Source organism: Bacillus rossius, chromosome 1, assembly GCF_032445375.1.
Source record: "Bacillus rossius redtenbacheri isolate Brsri chromosome 1, Brsri_v3, whole genome shotgun sequence".
Taxonomy (NCBI): Eukaryota; Metazoa; Arthropoda; class Insecta; order Phasmatodea; family Bacillidae; genus Bacillus; species Bacillus rossius.
Window position 1 is genome coordinate 121,387,751 of NC_086330.1, and position 19,867 is coordinate 121,407,617.

The 19,867-nt window shown below is 35.9% G+C and overlaps 1 protein-coding gene across 1 annotated transcript in view; it reads right to left on the reverse strand.

Moving 5' to 3' along the window:
- LOC134543716 (band 3 anion transport protein) overlaps positions 1–18,679 on the reverse strand; it is a 337,233-nt gene extending 318,554 nt beyond the window's left edge. The window contains exon 1 of the mRNA XM_063388400.1: positions 18,506–18,679. The gene's annotated coding sequence lies outside the window, so the exon portion shown is untranslated. The remainder of the gene's footprint in view (positions 1–18,505) is intronic.
- Between the last annotated feature and the right edge of the window lie 1,188 nt (positions 18,680–19,867).

The following is a 19,867-nucleotide window of genomic DNA, read 5'->3' on the forward strand; positions in this document are numbered from 1 at the left end:
CAAATTCCACGAAGTTTCCACACCCGCGCCAAACTTCACTGAATGAGTAGCTACGTCCATTTGCGTAGCGAAATTTCAAACTATTTAATGACACGGCTCCGATAAAAGCGAAAAAGACTTGGAAAAAAATACTAAACCCTGGCTTTGGACCCGATTTTCGACAAGGAATTTTATTGAAATACTGACAATCATGTTAAAATTTTCCAAACCGTTAATACTACAAAGTTTACTTTTTTCTTTGTGAACTTTGGTGCGCACCATCCACCACAGATGGCAGCACCGAGGTTGTTACATATTTACGTTCCTTCACATCCGTCGCATTCACGAAATTACAACCATCAAATGCCGTATACTGAGAGCTAAGATGTTACGCGTAAAATAGATGTTAATTTATTTCTTAGCAAGAACCTTTGGTCTAAAATCATTTACATATAACGCCTTTAAAAAACTGAACACACTTCCTCAGTGCTTCCAACCCATGACTAAAATAGATGTATTCAAAACTAAATTGAAGACTAATCTTTGGGAAGTATATTTAAGTAATAAGAATTAGACAAACTGTATTATCACAAAATTATTTAATGGCTAAAACACTTCGATATTAAAAATTCGTTTGTCTGGAAACATTACACTGTATAATTTCACATTCCTAGGTTACAGTGGATTTATTATTTTTTATTATTATTAGATAATATACTATCTTATCGCTCATTTGTGATTATATATAATTATAAACACACTTCCGGTCATGTATAGTCTCATGAATGCACTTTTATTTTTAATGAATTGTTTCTGTTTCATTTATCCACTGTTTACTTATGATGTACTGTTTCTGTATCATGTATTTTTTTTTATGTAGTAATGTGTTAAGTGTATTGTTAGTTTACAGCATCACTGCATGTAATCCTGAAAAACCTCTTCCCAAATAGCTGTAAATTATTATTTACAGCATCACTACCCAGAATCCTGAAACATTACTTCTCCTTGCAACTGTATAAATATTCCTCATCATCTCTCCCATCCTCTCCTGCCAAAGATTTGTATACGAGTTTTAGCTCTTGGAAACAAAATAAAAATAAATGAGATTAAAAAGAATTTTCAATGATATGCAATAAAAAATGTTTATGTTCTAAAAAATAATAAATCCACGATAATCTACGATAGCTTCTACTGGTTTCTACCTGGACCCTGGCCTCGTAGACGTGTGTTAATCAGCTTTGTCTGTTTTTGCAAAAAAAAAAAACCCCTTCGCATTCAGTTCAGGAGATATAACGTACCTCCACTATCCTACAATTCCACTCCTTTACTGCACCCCCCTTAGTTATACCTGATTCCTTGTTGGCACACTCCAGAAGCACGGCGAGTAAGTGCACTGGACCAGCCGTGCGACGAAACTAGGCCGCGACCTTCAATTCCCTGGCAAGGAACAAGAGTGCAAGCACAAGCGCTCGCGCGAAGCGGGTCTGTAAAAAATATTAATTTATTTTGTATTTAGTAGGCGACAACACGATAACAGTTCATTATCAAAACGTCCAAATAATCGCGTTTTTAACCCAACTGACCATCTAATGATGGCTTGCTTGCCAATCCTAGTAATAAAACTCTATGCATAAACTTTGCAGGTTAATCAACCTTAGTTATACATTCCCATTCTCTCATTTAAGACTGCAATATTTTAAAAAAATTATATTTAAGTGGTCTCCATATCGAATATTGCATTTTTCACAAGGCGTTTAAACATGATATTTCTTACTTAGCTCGTTCATTTAAATAGAAATGTATGTTCTGGGCAAAGTGCCTCTGCAGTTGGGTTAGTTAAAAAAAAAATACAGATTTAGGCCGGATTTAAACACCACCCAAAAAAAAAAAAAAAAGAACGCAACAACGGAACACGCAACCAACGCAAGAAAAACCAGTCGTTTATGAAGCACGAAAATGGCAAAAAGTAACCAAACCTACAACTTGAAATTTTAAAACAATACAAAAAAATCCTCCCCCAGAATTCTTTTGATATTTAATGTGAAATATGAAAACGTGTGAAATTGACAATAATTTAATTTAAAAGTGCTATTTTCTTTCACTGAACGGAAGTTTAATAAGTGAAAATTTAAATGCTAATCTGCATACAAAAATAATATCGTAGCCTTTTATGCTCTGCGTCTTTAAAAGTGTTCGGAATTTTTACTTTAAATATAAAAGGCGGAAACACAAGAAGTTGAAAGTTGGCCGATGCGTTTTTTTTTTTTCGTTTGCGCAGTTTATAAACGAGTATTTGAAAAATTCATTAATGATTCTTTTGCGTCTTGCGTTTCTTGCGTAGTTTATAACATCAGCCTAACGTTAACACTCTGCATCAAAACATGCGACGAATTGAATAATAGCACAGCTATTAACGCCGTCTAACTCCATGTTAAAAATTACAGATGTACAAAAGTTACGAACAAAGTTATGTACAAAAGTTGCTCAACAATTAATAAGCACGTTACAATACTATGACTTATTACCAAGGAGTAGAGGGTTGGGGATATTTCGCGACATATCCAGTGAACACATGTTGAAAGAATGAGGAATGAGATTGAGTGAATCACAAACTCATTCCCAATTAAGATAAAAGTATTAGGGTCGTATGATAAAAAAATATATCAGATTGTAGCAAGTAGGCCTCCAATTTGACACCAAATAGTGATAAGGTTTGGAGATCCATATCCCTAATACATAATCAGGATGAACACGATAAACGCAGTAGAAATAAGAATGCATATTCGTTAAGAAAAAAACATGAAAACATGCAGTAAGCATTCAATTAAACTCTGATGGCTGTAAACGTTACCTTCTGTGCGGGAAATAAACGTTTATTGAAAATATAACAAAATTAATCGTTACTAGCTGCCGCGCTTCGCTACGACAGTCCACAGGAAGAACACTCTCGCACTACTCATTATACACGACTAGCTGATGTACCGCGCTTCGCTACGACAGTCCACAGGAAGAACACTCTCGCACTACTCATTGTATACTACTAGCTAATGTACCCGCGCTTCGCTACGGCAGTCCACAGGAAGAACACTCTCGCACTACTCATTGTACACGACTAGCTGATGTACCCGCGCTTCGCTACGGCAATCCACAGGAAGAACACTCTCCCACTACTCATTGTGCACGACTAGCTGATGTACCCGCGCTTCGCTACGGCAGTCCACAGGAAGAACACTCTCGCACTACTCATTGTACACGACTAGCTGATGTACCCGCGCTTCGCTACGGCAGTCCACAGGAAGAACACTCTCGCAATAATAGTACACGACCAGCTGATGTACCCGCGCTTCGCTACGGCATTCCACAGGAAGAACACTCTCCCACTACTCATTGTGCACGACTAGCTGATGTACCCGCGCTTCGCTACGGCAGTCCACAGGAAGAACACTCTCGCACTACTCATTGTACACGACTAGCTGATGTACCCGCGCTTCGCTACGGCAGTCCACAGGAAGAACACTCTCGCACTACTCATTGTGCACGACTAGCTAATGTACCCGCGCTTCGCTACGGCAGTCCACAGGAAGAACACTCTCGCACTACTCATTGTACACGACTAGCTGATGTACCCGCGCTTCGCTACGGCAGTCCACAGGAAGAACACTCTCGCACTACTCATTGTGCACGACTAGCTAATGTACCCGCGCTTCGCTACGGCATTCCACAGGAAGAACACTCTCGCACTACTCATTATACACGACTAGCTGATGCACCCGCGCTTCGCTACGGCAGTCCACAGGAAGAACACTCTCGCACTACTCATTGTATACTACTAGCTAATGTACCCACGCTTCGCTACGGCAGTCCACAGGAAGAACACTCTCGCACTACTCATTGTACACGACTAGCTGTTGTACCCGCGCTTCGCTACGGCAGTCCACAGGAAGAACACTTTCGCACTACTCACTTTAAACATGGGTAACGAAACTGCCACGTTTCGAACGAAAAAATAACGAAATCAAAGTTTAAAAATCAACTCACGAAACAAAAATAAAACAATCGTTGGAACTAAGATAACCAATGAAAAAAATTAACCATTAATGCAATCTTGGATCAATCAGGGTTTTCAAATTCGTATTCGTATACCTATATGATTACAGAACAGGCCTGCTCTGGAGAATCTGCATACCAAATTTATGGTTCAAGGCCTCACCATCAGGGTTGTAAAAATTCTACCTATTTTCAGTAAATTCCATGCCACTAACAAAAACTTGGTTTTTATCGGAAAATATTGGTTTTTATTGGCTTCAATAGGAAAATACTGGCTTTTATTGGAAAATATTGGTTGGTATTGGAAAAAAAAACAGTATTCAATGATCGTTTTCTTTTACTTAGGTATTATTAAAAAGTAAATAAACCAGTATGTTATTTTTTATATTATTTGTTAAATTTATGCAAAACAGATTTATTTTTAAAATATTAAATTATCATTTTAAGAATGTAATAAGTTACTCTATGAAAAAAAAATTACACACACGCAGAAATGGTATGGTAGCCTAGTAAGTTCTATGTTACTTGGAAAATTTAATTTTTATACTTGCAAGTGGCCACACTGGACAGCATACATAAATAGAGTACAATTTAACACATAACCTCAATGTTTGAATATTTGTTTACTGTGGTGTAGTGTGCAGTATACATGAATTAATTAATTTACTGTAAAAATGAGTTCTAAAATTAGACCAGGAATTGGTGGAAGGAAGAAAGACATTGTGTGGTCATACTTTGAAGTGTAACAATTTGTGAAGATGGAAAGCAGTTAGACAAACAAAGGTGCAAGAAATGCAAGACATTTGTTAGTTCAAAAACTCCTAGGATGAAAGCTTATTGGCATGCATGTTCCAAGAGTGGAAATTAAAAACAAATACATGTACCTGATAATTACTGTAATGTGTATACAGATGCTGAGGACATGGACATAACCTTCGATTCAGTTAGGCCTAGTAGTGCTAGTGTGCGAGTGTGTCAATTAATGACAAACCCACTTGTCTTACTAACTCTCTTTCAAAAGCTTCCATTTTAATAGTGATAACCAGAATATGCATGCTCTTCCTTCAAAAAATTTAGTAGTTCTGGCTGCACCAGCAACATCTTCTGTTATTCCTATTTCCAGCTCACAGAAGTGTCCACGCTCCAGTGGACTGCAGTCGCAGACATCAGTGTCATCGGCCGGCACATTAAAAAAGTTTCAACAACCAATTACTACTTTTGCAGTAAGAAATTCAGCATATAAGAACTTCAGCATGTAAGAAGATGATAATCGACAAGTCTATTGCCCAGTTATTTTTTGCATGCAATGTACCATTTAATGTTGTACAGCATGGTGAATTTATCGATGAAGGAATTGAGACCTGGTTATGAACCACCAAACAGAAAGCAACTAGCTGGACCGCTTCTTGATTCAATGTATGAACAACTGAACCAAGAAACGTCTCTTGAACTATCCGGTCAGTCGGTTACTTTGATGCAAGATGGGTGGAGCAATCTACACAACGACCCAGTAATAGCCAATGTTTTGTCAAATGGTAGCAGTTCCTATTTTCTATCTGCAATTGATGCTGGCACAAATGCTAAGACTAGTCAATATTGTTTGGAACTAGCTAAAAATGCAATTACTGAGGCACATGAAAAGTTTGGATGTAAAGTTAACAAGTTTTGTTTCCGATAACGAAGCAAAGATGAAACTCATGAGAAAGAATCTTTAAGATGAATTTAAGGAAGATTACATTGTATTGTATGATTGCATGTCACACAATCTGAATTTACTGGGCGAGGAAATATTCAAAAGGTTACTCCAGTTGTGAAACATGTTACAGAAACTCGAAAATACTTTCGGAATCATCACCGTCCAGCAGCATGGCTAAAGGAAGCTGAAAATTCATGCAAACCTCAGCTTCCTGGGGAAACTCGTTGGAACAGCCAAATTGTGTGCCTTGAAACTTTCATTAGAAATAGACCATGTATGTTAAAAATCTGTCAAGAGCACGAATATGACATTGAAGAAAACATTGTAAGAACTGTTAACAATGTTGCAATCTACAAAGAAGAGAAAGCTTTACGTGCCAAGCTTAAACCTATTTCTACAGCTTTGGACAGATGTCAAGCAGAAAATTGCACCATTGCAAATGGCTTGGCAACTTGGTTCTCTCTTTGTGAGGATTCTGCATTTAAACTGTATCAAGATATCCTTTTAAAGCGGTTTAATGAAACTGTATCTCCAGCTCATTATGTAACATACCTCATGCATCCTGGCCACTCAAATTTGCCAATGTTACCACCTCGCAACGAAGAAAAATCCAGAGTGTTTGCTGTGTCTTTTTATCCGGATTTTTTAAGTTACATAATTTGTTTTAAAGCAGAGTCCAAAACTTTTCCAAAATCTTTTTTCTCAGCAAATGCAAGCACAATGGACCCTCTTATATGGTGGAAAGCAATGCAAAAGAATAACGATTCACATCTTTCATAGTTCACCTGTTTGAGTGCCCTGCAAGCTCAGCCTCTATTGAAAGGGTATTTTCAAACTTGCTTGGCCTGACTGCTGCCAGCAAATTGGTGACATGTTATAAAAACATAAACCACAGCTTCAAAAAAAAGTGAAGGGATTAGAAGTACCCATTCGAGTGATAGTTGTTTTTAAACTTTTTATAGTATATGTAATATTTTTGACCACCTTGTAAATATAGTTTTTTTTTATATTGCTGTACTGTAAGTATGAAGGCACTGCTACTACAAGAACTGAGTTGTATGAATTATTGTGCCAAAGCCAAGTCATTAGAGACTGCTAGTACATTTCTTTTTTTTTGTAATATATGAATACTTACACTATAGTTATGGAATCCACATTTCTAAAGCATAATACTTCAATACTGTAGTTACGTGTATTTTGTGCTTAATACATGTTATTGTTATAGTACTTTGTTAGCTTTTATGTTGTCTGTAATGATGTTGAATGTGACATGCACAGTACACAAATGTTAAAACACTTGAACACACAAAATTGAGTCACTGTAAATATGAAAAACTTGAAACAGGATTTTTAAGTACTAGACATGTGAATTCTAGGGTGGTTTTAACCTGTAATTTACCAGTATTTTCCACCCAGTGGAAAAACTGTGCCAACCCTTCTCACCATAACCGCCTTACCCGAACCATACAGACGTGCTCTCTCCTTTATTAATATATATAGTAGATTAGGAAACACCGAGTGTCTAACATAATACTAATTCTCATGACAATATCATTGCTCATTTTCACAAGATGCGAAAATATTTATAAATAGAGGTAGGCAATTTCGCGAAAAAAATTCAATGCCCATTAGACAGCAATATTGTATGCCTGCGCCAGTGTTTTCTTCCTTGCGATTGGCAGCCATCTGAGAGAGAAGCCGTTGCCTTATTTGACTGAGCCACTCAGGAAGCGTTTGCTTCCGCACTGAATTGCTGTGATTGGTGTTGTAACAACACATTTACCTTAGAGAAAAACTCACCCAATCACGAAACTCAGACGATGCCAGTGATTAAAACTCTCAGCTAATCTCGATACCTTCCCGCGAAAAAATACACGCCCATATTTAAAAATTCAAACAGAAATTTCATCTTGTATGACAATAAAAAAATGAATACATAGCTCTGCTGGACTTAATATTGAGGCATTTCCGTAAGCAAGTTAAGTACTGGGGCCGCCAGACAGCACACGTGTGTGGCGTGGCAAGGCGACAGTCATCTAGTGCAGCATGGGCCGGCATCCACACGGGAAGTCCAGTACACAATGGAAAGTCGTGTCATTATTAATTTCTTATTCATTTCAATTTTAGTTTTTTTTTCTTATCATTGTATATAATTTTACATTTCAGCAAGCACGGTTTTTATATACTAATTTTCCCTGCGTTTTTACAACTTCCGAATTATGGACATAAGGTGATGGGCACCGATTGAATCACAAACAAAATAATCTATTTCAGTGGAAGAAACAGTAAGGTTTGGCACTCGGTATTGTGTGTGATATGTTTAGTGTTGTGTCATGCCGTTACTACCTTACAACAAAAATTGTACCAATGATAAATAAAGAGATTTTCAAACAAAATCAGTAAACAATGATTGCAATACAAAACTCGGTGCGTGGCCGCCAAGCGCTTTGGAAGTGAAGCTTCACACTTCAATAATCCACTTGAACGATAAAACTAAAACAGTACACAATGGAGGCTCACAACTGTCACAAACATGCGTCGACGGAAAACCAGCAAAGAGGTTTGCTGTTTGTCAGGAACTTAACTTTATCCTTTATCCGTTATTCCCCCTTTTTCACTCTGCTGTCGATCGCCCCACTCCTGAACGTTGCTCTGACAAGTCAGCCCCTCGACTTACCTCGCACACAACCTCGACTTGGGGCGAACTTTGTGTCGTGTAAACGGCAGTCGAGTGTGTCAGTCACCAGTACAATTGATCCAGAATAAATCACCGAGTATAAACTGACTACCGTTACGGTTCAATAGCACATATTCCAATTATGCAATGACGATTTATTACACGCAATTCATTACAGGACCAGCAACTGCACCCCTGTAGAAGGAGAACTAAATCGATAGGTACGCCATTTCTTAGCGACTCAGAGGTCTGTTGAGGAAACGCTACAAAGAGATGCTGAGGCGACCCATCCCAGCATCGTTAACCCGTTCAGCTAAAATGTGGTTGAGTCGGATAACCCCAACCTGAGAGCACCAGGCTAGTACCGGGGCTGAAGGAGTGCGGTAGGGTGCCGGCTGTTGTCGCCTCGCCACCCGTCCTGCTGCGCCGCCGCCGGCAGGTGACCACGCCACTGCGGAGGCGTCACACGACATGCGCACTACTTGCCTCTTCAAGTTGAAGTCACCCTGACTAGCAATTCGATGACAAAACAAACTGATAATGCGTAAAGATTAATGCTAGAACTTTGTTTAATGGCTTCGAATCACATGCACAAGTCATCGAACTATCGAGCAGTTATCTTCGTCGCAGGCTAGCGTTTGCGGACTCGAGTTGTGACCCAATTGCACTTCCTGCCCTTATAGGATTTTAAATATAAAAAAATAAAGACAAAACTTTAAAATAATGCTCACAAACGTTCGTGAATCGTTTCTAAAATAAAGTTCGTAACAAAACATAAATTTGTGATATTCTTGACCAAGAGCACTCAACATGGAAAATTGACTTAAAAAAAAAAAAAAAAAAAGAATTCAACCTCTTTCATGTAGTTGTAACATTTCTGTCTTTAGCTAATGACTCTAATGCTTCTTACAGATGATGCTGTGTCTTCATTTTGTAACTAGTTTCTTTCAAAGTTTTCACATATAAATAACCAACCTGTTTTTTTTTAATTTATATTTATGTACATATTTAACTACACGATTTCAGCAGGAATTAGAACTGAAAACACCATATTTCATTCTCTGAAATATCACACTATATTATCGTCCGCTCTCAGCATAAGATAAGAACAATTACGTACAAAATGTTATGTATCCAATAATAATTTCGGTACTTGTGTCAATCATTAATAATATCATAAAGAGAGACAGTGCTGAGAGTTGTTTGTAAGAATGACCCTCTAAAACTACTGAATTCATACAAATAATTCTCCCTATTTTAAACTATATTATTTCAGATGGCCATAGAAATTGTTTTATTAAAAAATATATATGGTCCCGTAAGATACAGCAGTATTTCTAACTACAACCGGAGAAAAATCACCTAATTGACTGCTTTAGCATGTCGCGCAAGTACATGGTTGCACACGTGCGTTATAAATATGCTATATTATACATGTTTACATATTATATATATACACATCTAGCAAGTAAACACAATTTTATGATTCCATCCTGTCTTTTTGTAATTATTCTATCTTTGCCACCATATCGACACAGTATGGCTTCGGTTAAACAAATTTGTATTTTAAGAGTTTAATAGGTACAAAACAAAATTAGTTATAACTTGTATGTTAATTAAATGCCAGTTTTTATAATGATTATTATCAGAAAAATTGCTCTGTTAAAAATCGTAATCCGCCCTTGCGAAGTAGAGTACCTCAGCTATAAGTAAAATATAAACTTGTGTTTTGGAACATATGCACTAATATAAATAAATCGATAATAATAACCCCCCCCCCCCCCCCCCCCTGTTTTAAATTATGCGTTTGTAACAGCAATTTCAAGATTTTGACCCTGGAACTTCTCTTCTGATGCTTCATCAGTTAAAACAAATTGTTTCTTCACGAATAACAGAGGAAGTAACTGAATACCAATGATCTTATTTCCTGTTTGTATGATTACTCACTTCTCAGTGGCTGTAAATCCCATAACAGACAACGGGGAAGACTTTGTACTAACTACGTGAGCTCTTTTACAGAAGATTTCACTAGATAAAGGTACAAAACAGAAGGCTCTTTTTCCAGGTTTGGAATATGGGGCAATCGTGGTCACACAGATAGCCATACTAGGTCGTCCAACACGCTTCGTGTAGCATCAACAGGGCGTGTCTTTTATTAGAACAATATAATAATGTCCTAAAATTTACTATGTGAAAATATGACCAAGACATACTTCGAACCTTCATTAAATACATATTGTGCAGAGATAGTTTAAGGAACAAACTTTGTATTACATTTTAAATAGTTGTACGGGCTATTCCGACCGCTTAGAGCTACATACATATGTAGGCGGTCCAACGGAAAGTCTACGGCGCTCTTCTAGCGCCTTGCGTGCCGCCCGTACCGCTGTCGACCTTATGGCCAGGAAAGTATACAGGATTTCATTTCCGAAACGGAGGGGGGGGGGGGATATCTTTGCCTGCTGTTTGCTTATGGCTCGCTTGTTCTTGGGTATCGGAACGCGACCGAATTGCGCTTCCACGACTGTTAATCTTGTAAGAATGTGACTCTTTCTCAACTTGAGACGTGTAATCTTTGTTTCGAGAGTTTTGGGCGATCGGTCGGATTAACAGCAGACGTAATGATGGATGCTTCTACAAGATAACAATGTTTGAATATGTTAGCTAACGTTCAAACTTCGCATATACAGCGGTGATCCTATTGCAAATACAGTACTACTGCTGCAAACACGTTGATTAACAGGAGACAACAGTCCTCGTTTACCTTTTGAGGAACCATAAATAACCGACACGTTTTTATTACTTGCTCCTCGCAAACAACTATAAAAATCATCTAAACGTATGTCTTTCACAACCTAGGCAAATATTAAACCGATTTTACAGTCTCATAAACTGATAGTAGATATTTACTCCATTGTTCTAACATAATTTAAATCTAACTAGCCAAATAACCTACCCATTAAACTTAAGTTTTTTACCATGTTTTTATTAACTCGCTTTCTTGTATGTCTGTCCGGGGGGAATTTTGTAATTGATTGAAAACTAACTTCCCGATGAGCTAGATACTTGAAATTTGTACCATAGCTCAGAAGTGGGTGACAATCCATGAAAATGTGAAAAAAAAAAAAAAAAAAGAGATAAAGATGAAGAAAACGAAAAAGGCGGGGAAAAAAAGAACGAAACAGTAGAAGTAAAAAAAAATGAAGAAGAATTACGTTCACTATACGATTTAAATTTTTACCCGATATAATGTAGCTCTGACTCACTTTTGTATTGATTTGTTTTTTCGATAAAAATTTTATAATCGATTTATAACTAACTTCTCGATCAGCTATATACTTGAATATAGCTGAAATCTAACTGACAGATGAACAGAATATATCGATTGTTTTATTCTGTCTAAACAAACTATTCAAGAATCGAATGTATAAATAAATTATGTATTGTTGAATTAATTTAATATATTATAGTACATGAATTTAAGCTGGATATCAATTTTTGCTGAGATCTAAGCGTATCGAGTGATATTTGCCAAAAAAAAAAAATGCTATCCTAATCAGGTAGTAAATTATCGTTTGAATTTGCCAAAGCCATACTTACTTGCACCGGAACTTGTTGCTAAAAGTGATTTGCTTGTTTGTCACCGATGTAATATGCATTTTAAAAGGTCAAAGAGTCATGCTCCATCTAAGGCGTATTGGAATAGCTTGCTTCCAGGTGATAGAAAAGTTTCTCTGATGGTGGAGACAGCCACCCAACGCAAGCGACGCCTAGAATAGAAAAAGCAAAAGCGACTAGCAACGCTTCAACAGGAATCGGAAGAAGATCGGTGTGCAAGATTAGCCAAACGTCGTAAGCGAGCATCAGAAGTTCTTGAAAATCAGCGTAATGTCGGAACGTTGTATTGATAAGGAACGTAAGGCTCATGCAAGATCTATCGAGAACTCGGGCGCAAATTCTTCTCGACTTGCTAATGACGGACGACGACATGCTCAAGCAAGAGCAAATGAAACAGTCGATCAGCGTATCTCTCGACTGGAATCTAATCGATTTAGAGTTTCCGAATCAAGAGCTAGAGAGATACCTAAGTCCGGAGCATGAAGCAAGACTACGAGGTCTACGTGAGGCTTATGCTCAACGGTTAGCTGTTGAGTCAGATGAACAGATGGCAAATAGCACAACACTTGTCGCAATACATAACACTAAAAAAATAATAATAAAATTAAAAAAAAAACATTTAATACACCATGTTTTATAACGGAATAAAAAGTATAAAATAACTTATATAATCCTTATGAAGGATAAAACCATACCTATACAGATTTCTAACTTTTTCTAAATTATCCTGAAAATTCATACTTGGCCACTTTTGATAGCTATTAAAATATTTGTAAGATTGGAAATGAAAAACATGGGGCGCATGCAATACATAACTATGAATAGTGCAGAAAGTAGTCATCAATAAAAGAACTTAATTATCGGTTCACATTATTTGCGGTGCAATAAAATTGTTAGTTGAGCTAGTAATACATCAATTATCTGCTGCATGCGCCCCATGTTTTTTCGTTTTCAATCTTACAAGTATTTTAATAGCTATCAAAAGTTGTCAAGTATGAATTTTCAGGATAATTTAGAAAAATTTAGAAATCTGTATATAGTTTTATCCTTCATAAGGATTAGAAAAATTATTTCATACCTTTTATTGTTATAAAAACATGGTACATTAAAAAAATATTTTATTATTTTTTAAAAACTTCTGGTCCGAATCCTTTACCAGTTCGAAGTTAAGCAGCGGGCTTTGTGCAATAATATTGTGAAAATTGATTACAAAAGTTCAGTTCAGCCGTAACATACTATAGACGTGGTGTGGCGTACAAGAGCTGCAAGATGCCTTCTGCCCACGTCGATAGACTTGAAAGTCTGTCGAAAATAGACTTGATACTAATACTGGACAGCTCTAAGATTTGTGTGTGAAAACATGGCGTCGTGTCAACTCAATTCTTATATGAGGCAGACAGCGTACCCACTATAAACAATGTATCTGTTTAATACATATAGCACCAACATTAAGACAACGGAACTAACTTTTTTCTGTTAGATTTTAAATTCATTACACCAATATATTGGGGGGGGGGGGGGGGGGGGGGAAAGAGATAGAGAAATAAACCTACAGTGCTTTAAATTTCTTTAAAAAAAAAGTTAATGGTTATTTCACACCCGATAATATATAATTTTAAAATTGAACTATAAAATATGTTTGTGGTCAGATCTCTTACGGCTAGGCATTTTTCACTCTCTAGCCTGTGTACAGAACTGCCAGGTTTATATCCCAACCGAAATTGCCGATATCTTACGTGTCGGTCACAACTGGAGACATGTACTCGTAATGGGAATACGCTTGGCATGTTTCAAATACAGCATTATTTTACTTTGTCTACTGTAATAAAATACAAAGAAAAGGTTTTGAGTTCAGCAAGGCTCGAGAAGTAGACACTACGAAAATACCGCACGAATCGTTAACTGCATACACGACATGTTTGAAGTAAGTTCTTTTAAAGTGCCACGTGTTATATAATCACAAAAATAAATTGGTGATTTAATTAAATATGATCTATAAACATTGTTTTAAGTGATTGCTGTCAATCTCATAGTACAGCTGTGTGTTATCACACTTTGCACTTTACAGTGCAACCAAACGTTTTCTTATTGGTGGATCGGTGAACAAGCTCATACAATTGGGTAATTGTTTCTTATTGCGTATCATATTGCATTTTAACATAAAATATTAACAAAAAGAAAGGAATGATATGTATTCGTAATGCAAAGCAGAATAATTACCAAAATATATTTGATTCTGAAAAAATGTATAAAACTTCAGGGAGATTGTTCCCGGGAGCAATTCTTCTGTGTAACATAATTATCCAATTGTATTTTAAAGTACAAAATGAATATAAAATATGCAGTTGAATTTGTTTCTGATACGAAACAATACAATCACCTAACATTTCATTTTGAAGTTATGGATTATAAATCGATGATATAAACTGTATACACGGAGCAATTGTTCCTTGTAACATATCTAATTGTATTTCAATGTAAAATATTAAAATAAAACGAGCAAATGTGTTTATGATGCGAAACTGTACTATAACCAAAATATATTGAATTTTGAAACTATGAATCATAAAACTTTGATATAAACTGGATACGCGATAAGGAACAATTAACGTATATACAAAAGCAGTGATTATTTAAGGGACACGGTAGCTTGTGCTACAGTAATTATTAGAGAGCAGCAAAATGTGAAACATCAAGTCTGTTGAGAAGCATGGAGCGATGCAACCAGGACTATGGAGATAGATCACATCAAAAAAGACTTTAAAACCATTTTTATGTGAAGTACCATTAAGCTAAATTAGGAAAGGCATTTAAAAGCAAATTTTCACTAAACAAATACTTTCAAAGGCAACATAAAAATCATTGAATTCAAATTACTAGTTTTACTGCATGCTTCAAAGTGGCGCATTACTATATAAAAAGTTCGTAATACTTGATCCAGAAGACACTAGATTGAATTTTGGTGATTGATATGTTACACTTGCAATTGGGCTTTCACCCAGTTGCAAGGAGTCATCCCCTTTCTCTCACACCCCCTTGCCCCTTTTAGACGTTTCCACAGAACCCTTGCATTTCTCACTCCCAGCATTCCTTCCTTCAGCCAATTACACTGCCTCCCTGTTCTCACAAGGAAGGTGTCTCCCCCTCTTTCCCTTTGCCAGCCCTTCACCCAAGATCACCCAAGATCCCTCTATAACCACCACTGTGAACTCTAGTTAACAGCTATCCTCAGCTTCCCCCCCCCCCCCCATTTTGCTTTATGCCCTCGTACAGTCTAAGTAACCTTTTCACCCTTCTCCTCCCCTGTAGTGATTCTCACCCCAACTCCTTAATCATTTCGGTGACTATGGATTTCCCTAGGCATACAGAATGCAAGAAAGTTTCAATATCTAATGAAAAACAGTGTCCTAAAAAAAAATTAAAATTAAACTGGAACTGCATTAAAAATAATAAAAAATCTTTAATAATAACACAATATTAAATATTAGTATTATAATTTGAGCATACTTGATTTGTGTAACCTAAAAATATATTTTAGGTGTTTTTTTTTACATGTGGATTCAAAAGTATGAAAATAGGGACAATTTTATTGCAGATTGAAACTGTGCAAAATAATTTGAATTTACCTCGCTAACATACCCAATAGGTATAAATTATTTGTATACTTTTTTTTTTGACGTGACGTCTAATAAATCGATAAACGCTAGCTGCACGCACGAAAAAGTTGCCCGTAACGCACATTGTCCCACTACGATGTGTCCCGTTACGCTCATTGTACGCTTGCGCCGCATCTCTCTTCCACTCGATTGGAACAACCATCGATTTGACTTTTCAATCATGTTTACGTTGTTTGAATTATTAATATTATGAAATTTAACGATCGTCCACCGATTTTCAGCACAATCGGTACGGTTATTTAAAAGTAATGTTGAATTTTCAAATACGTTTTTGTACGAACAATGGTGTTTTACAGTTACACATAATAATTCAAATTACACCCGGGATCTTTTGCACAATGTTTTAAAAAATATTGTAACACATTATAAATAAGTTTGGTGTATTTGGGATGAGTATTTGTTATAAAATCGTATTATAAAAACAAAATAATATTATTCCCCTACGGTGCTGTCATCTACGGTGACGGACGCGAACCGAACGAATCGCGCTATCTATCCGCTCCCGCGGCAACCAGGCACTCGTTAATACATATTTTCCTTTGTTTATCGCGAGGGGGCGTTATTATTAATAAATTATAAATAAAATTTTATGCCCGGGGCGAAAATCGCATATCATATTGAGCACTGGAAGACATAAAAACGTAAAATATTCTCGACGAATTTTAATCTCTGCCCCAGCGCACCACGAGCGTCTAGGTTGGAGATTAAAGCCGAAATTCTTTCTTAAACTTACTAATACTTATTTTATTAACTGCAAGGGCATTTTTATTAAATTCTACGTTTAATTTCACGACGAACAAACTTCGTCGTTAAATGTGTAATTGCGAAAAAGCGTAAAACATTCTCGACGATCTTGAAGTTAAATAGCAAACATGTATAAAAGTTGTAGTTAAAATAATCTCTTCATTAAAGTAATAAACATATTTGAATTAATGAGTGCAAATAAAAGTAAATTTATCAATTAAATTGTAGATTTAATTTCACTCCTTCTTTGTAGCCATACAAAATAGCGATAATTCAATAAAAACGATTCAATTTTATTCATAAAAGTATGCAATCATTTCATTAATGTTTTGTTATGACGTCACGTTAAACTATCGTCCGTAAACCGACTTTACAGACAACCAATTTTTTATTATTTATTTATGTTAACCCATGTATAGCCCATGTACGTAAGTTAATGTTGTTGAGAAATTCATTTTTTTTTAATATGCAATGAATACATTGCAGGCAGTCAAATATAGGATAGTCATTTAGTAAAATCTGGATTATTGGTAAGTAGTTGTAACCTATTTGTTAAAATGAAAATGTGGCATATCTTACATTCTGATTATTCAATGGCTTAGCTCTCTATTTTGGAGCACAATTATTTTTAAATATAAAGGTGTCTAGTATCTGAAGGTACTTATACTAATATGAAAGATATAAACTGGAGATGCAATAAGTTACCAGCACAATTTTTTTTAAATGCCGAAACCACCATAAAGTTTCTCCAAAATAAGTTTAATTGTATTTAATATCCCACTTTGCTCCTTTCATTGTTATTCTTTTAATTAAACTTTTAGCATGCATACCAACCCTCAGTTTTTTTTATAATGTTAAAGAAGTATAAAGTTTTAACATGAATACATAGGTCCACAATTGTTTTTAAAATTCAATTAACCAGTCTGTCATAGTAGGTACTTAATCACTTTTAAGTGTAGACAGTGTACACTGTATGAGAACATTTTTTATAAAATTTTTACTACACAAAGATGGTGCTACCTTAACTATTCATATTGGTGAGCAGCCACTGAAAATAATAGCAAAACTATCAGTTTTCTGATTGAGAAACTCTTAAAATTTAAGGGCTATATCCTTATTAGTAAAAGACTAAGAGTAGGTATATGGTTTCTTGCAGCGAAAACTTGCTCTAAATAGCAGTGTAATAGTTTGAAAGCTACGTACTTAGCACACATATTTACAGTCATTATTTCCTATACCTACTATAAATTTTTTTAAAGGGGCCAACACCTCTGAACTACTACCCTTCTATTTCATAAAAACAGAAAGCATTAACATTCTAATAACAAATTCACAGGAAACATTTCCAGCTAACTTTCAGAAAACTTAGTATACCTATATTTCTATATTTTGAAATATGAACTTGATACCGATAAATAGCGTAGTAGTCTTGTACAATCTCTATATCTGTATTACTATTAATTTTGTGCACCTATGTGTATATTTGTACCTTCAGCCTTTGTAGTAAATAACTTTTTTCTTTTTTTAACAATAACTGATATGCCACTTGTCAGGTATATTTGTGTAAGCGCATTTGTGTGGTCTAATTTACGAAAATAGAATTATTTAACGTGTGTACCACACACTCCGGTCACACAATAAATAAATGTACTTATTTTTAAGATAAGCTAAATCAAAAAAAAAATGCTAATCGGCGAAAAAGATAACCACAAAAAGCACATGAACAAATAAAATACGGCAAAAGATAATACAACCAAACACAGCGGTTTTTGTTGACATCTAAAATATTCAAATGGGGTCTAGTCTAGTTAGATAAATATGGGAAACAGTGAACTAGGCCTACTAGATTTTATATTTTTGTCCCGAACGTATTATTTTTACTAATTCTGATTCAGCATAAATAAACTAGAATAAACACCAAATGTTAAATATATTTTTTGAATTAGATGCGTTACATTTTGCTACGAAATTCCACGTTGGGGTACGGCATACAACCAATAACAACACAGTGGCAACATGCTTGGCATCATTTCACTCTACCGGCACACAATGCGAGTCAATACTCACCGTTGACGTTACACAAAAGCTTTATATGACTTTCCTTCCTCTTATTTTGTCATAAACGTGCAAGTTAAAGCACACGCTGTCAAACAGTTTATTACACATTAACGGATGATACGAAACTTTTACGATGACATTCTACCACGCGTGGTTTGCAGTGTTGCCAAGTCAAATACACTCCACGAATTTATGGTATTATTTCCTCCAAACCCTGTAACTTTACCATAACTATGGCGCAGCCTTAAAAAAGTTTAAATAATGACTATGGGTGCCCTTACCACGGGTTATAAAATTATTAATTTGGGTAGCTTCAGAAATTTTTTATGTCACATTGTTTGCTTGTTTGGTGCTAATTAATGTACATGTCGTACGCCTTCCGTTTGGTAGTGTGATCGGGACGGGATATGTATATAGTACACACAACAATAACGATGATGTCATCAAAATGGCGTCGCTTATTTTTTTTTGTGCCGGTAACATCAAGAATGTAATAACAAACAAAAATTATTTTTCTTCCCGGGTCAATTATTGGGGATTGTAATATGCAGTCCTCACACCTCTCATGGTAAACCTAAGTGATTCTGTGGCTATCATGCTCAGATTTAAGCAATCATGATTGATCATTGAATGTGTGCCTACAAATTTGTAGGTACCAAAAGAGATTTAGATTATATCCAGAAGTTCAGTTAAAAAGATGTTTCACTCTTGCTATGTAGAGAACTTCATTAGTATGAATACAGGTAGTTGTAAGTTTGTTAGGTACAGTAAGAAACATATCCGTACTTTATCGTAAAAAATGTACGTATCACTAATAGTATACAGTTTCTGTGAATTTCCTACAAATAAAGTAGTGAATAAAACAGCAAGATAATACCAAACTCAAAAACATCAGGAGGGGATTTTTCAGAATCCATCCTTTCTCGTGGGGGAGGAGGGTCCCTGGTGCCATACAATAACAAAAACAAAAAGGAAGAACATTTGTAAAAAAAAAATTGTTAAACAATAGTTTGCGAGGATTTTTTTTTACAAATTTTCTCTAACTATAGCTTCTTGCTTCTTGTTTTAAATTTCTGTCACTTCAGAAGGGAGGGTAGCTTTCCCCCCACCCTTCTGGACAGAAGCATATGCATTATTTCATTTCAGGATGGGATAGAACCAACCACTTTGCCCATGGTTCATAGGCGTGCGCACGGTAGGTGCCACAGGTGCCTTGGCACCACCATTAGGGTTAACGTTATTTTGTTTTTTACAAGCAGAAATAATACATACTTACAAAAATCCGTATTATTTCCAAAAAAAAATATGTTTTCCAATCGTGTCGAGTTACAGATATGTGCTCATAACACTATCAGTATATCAATTATCAAT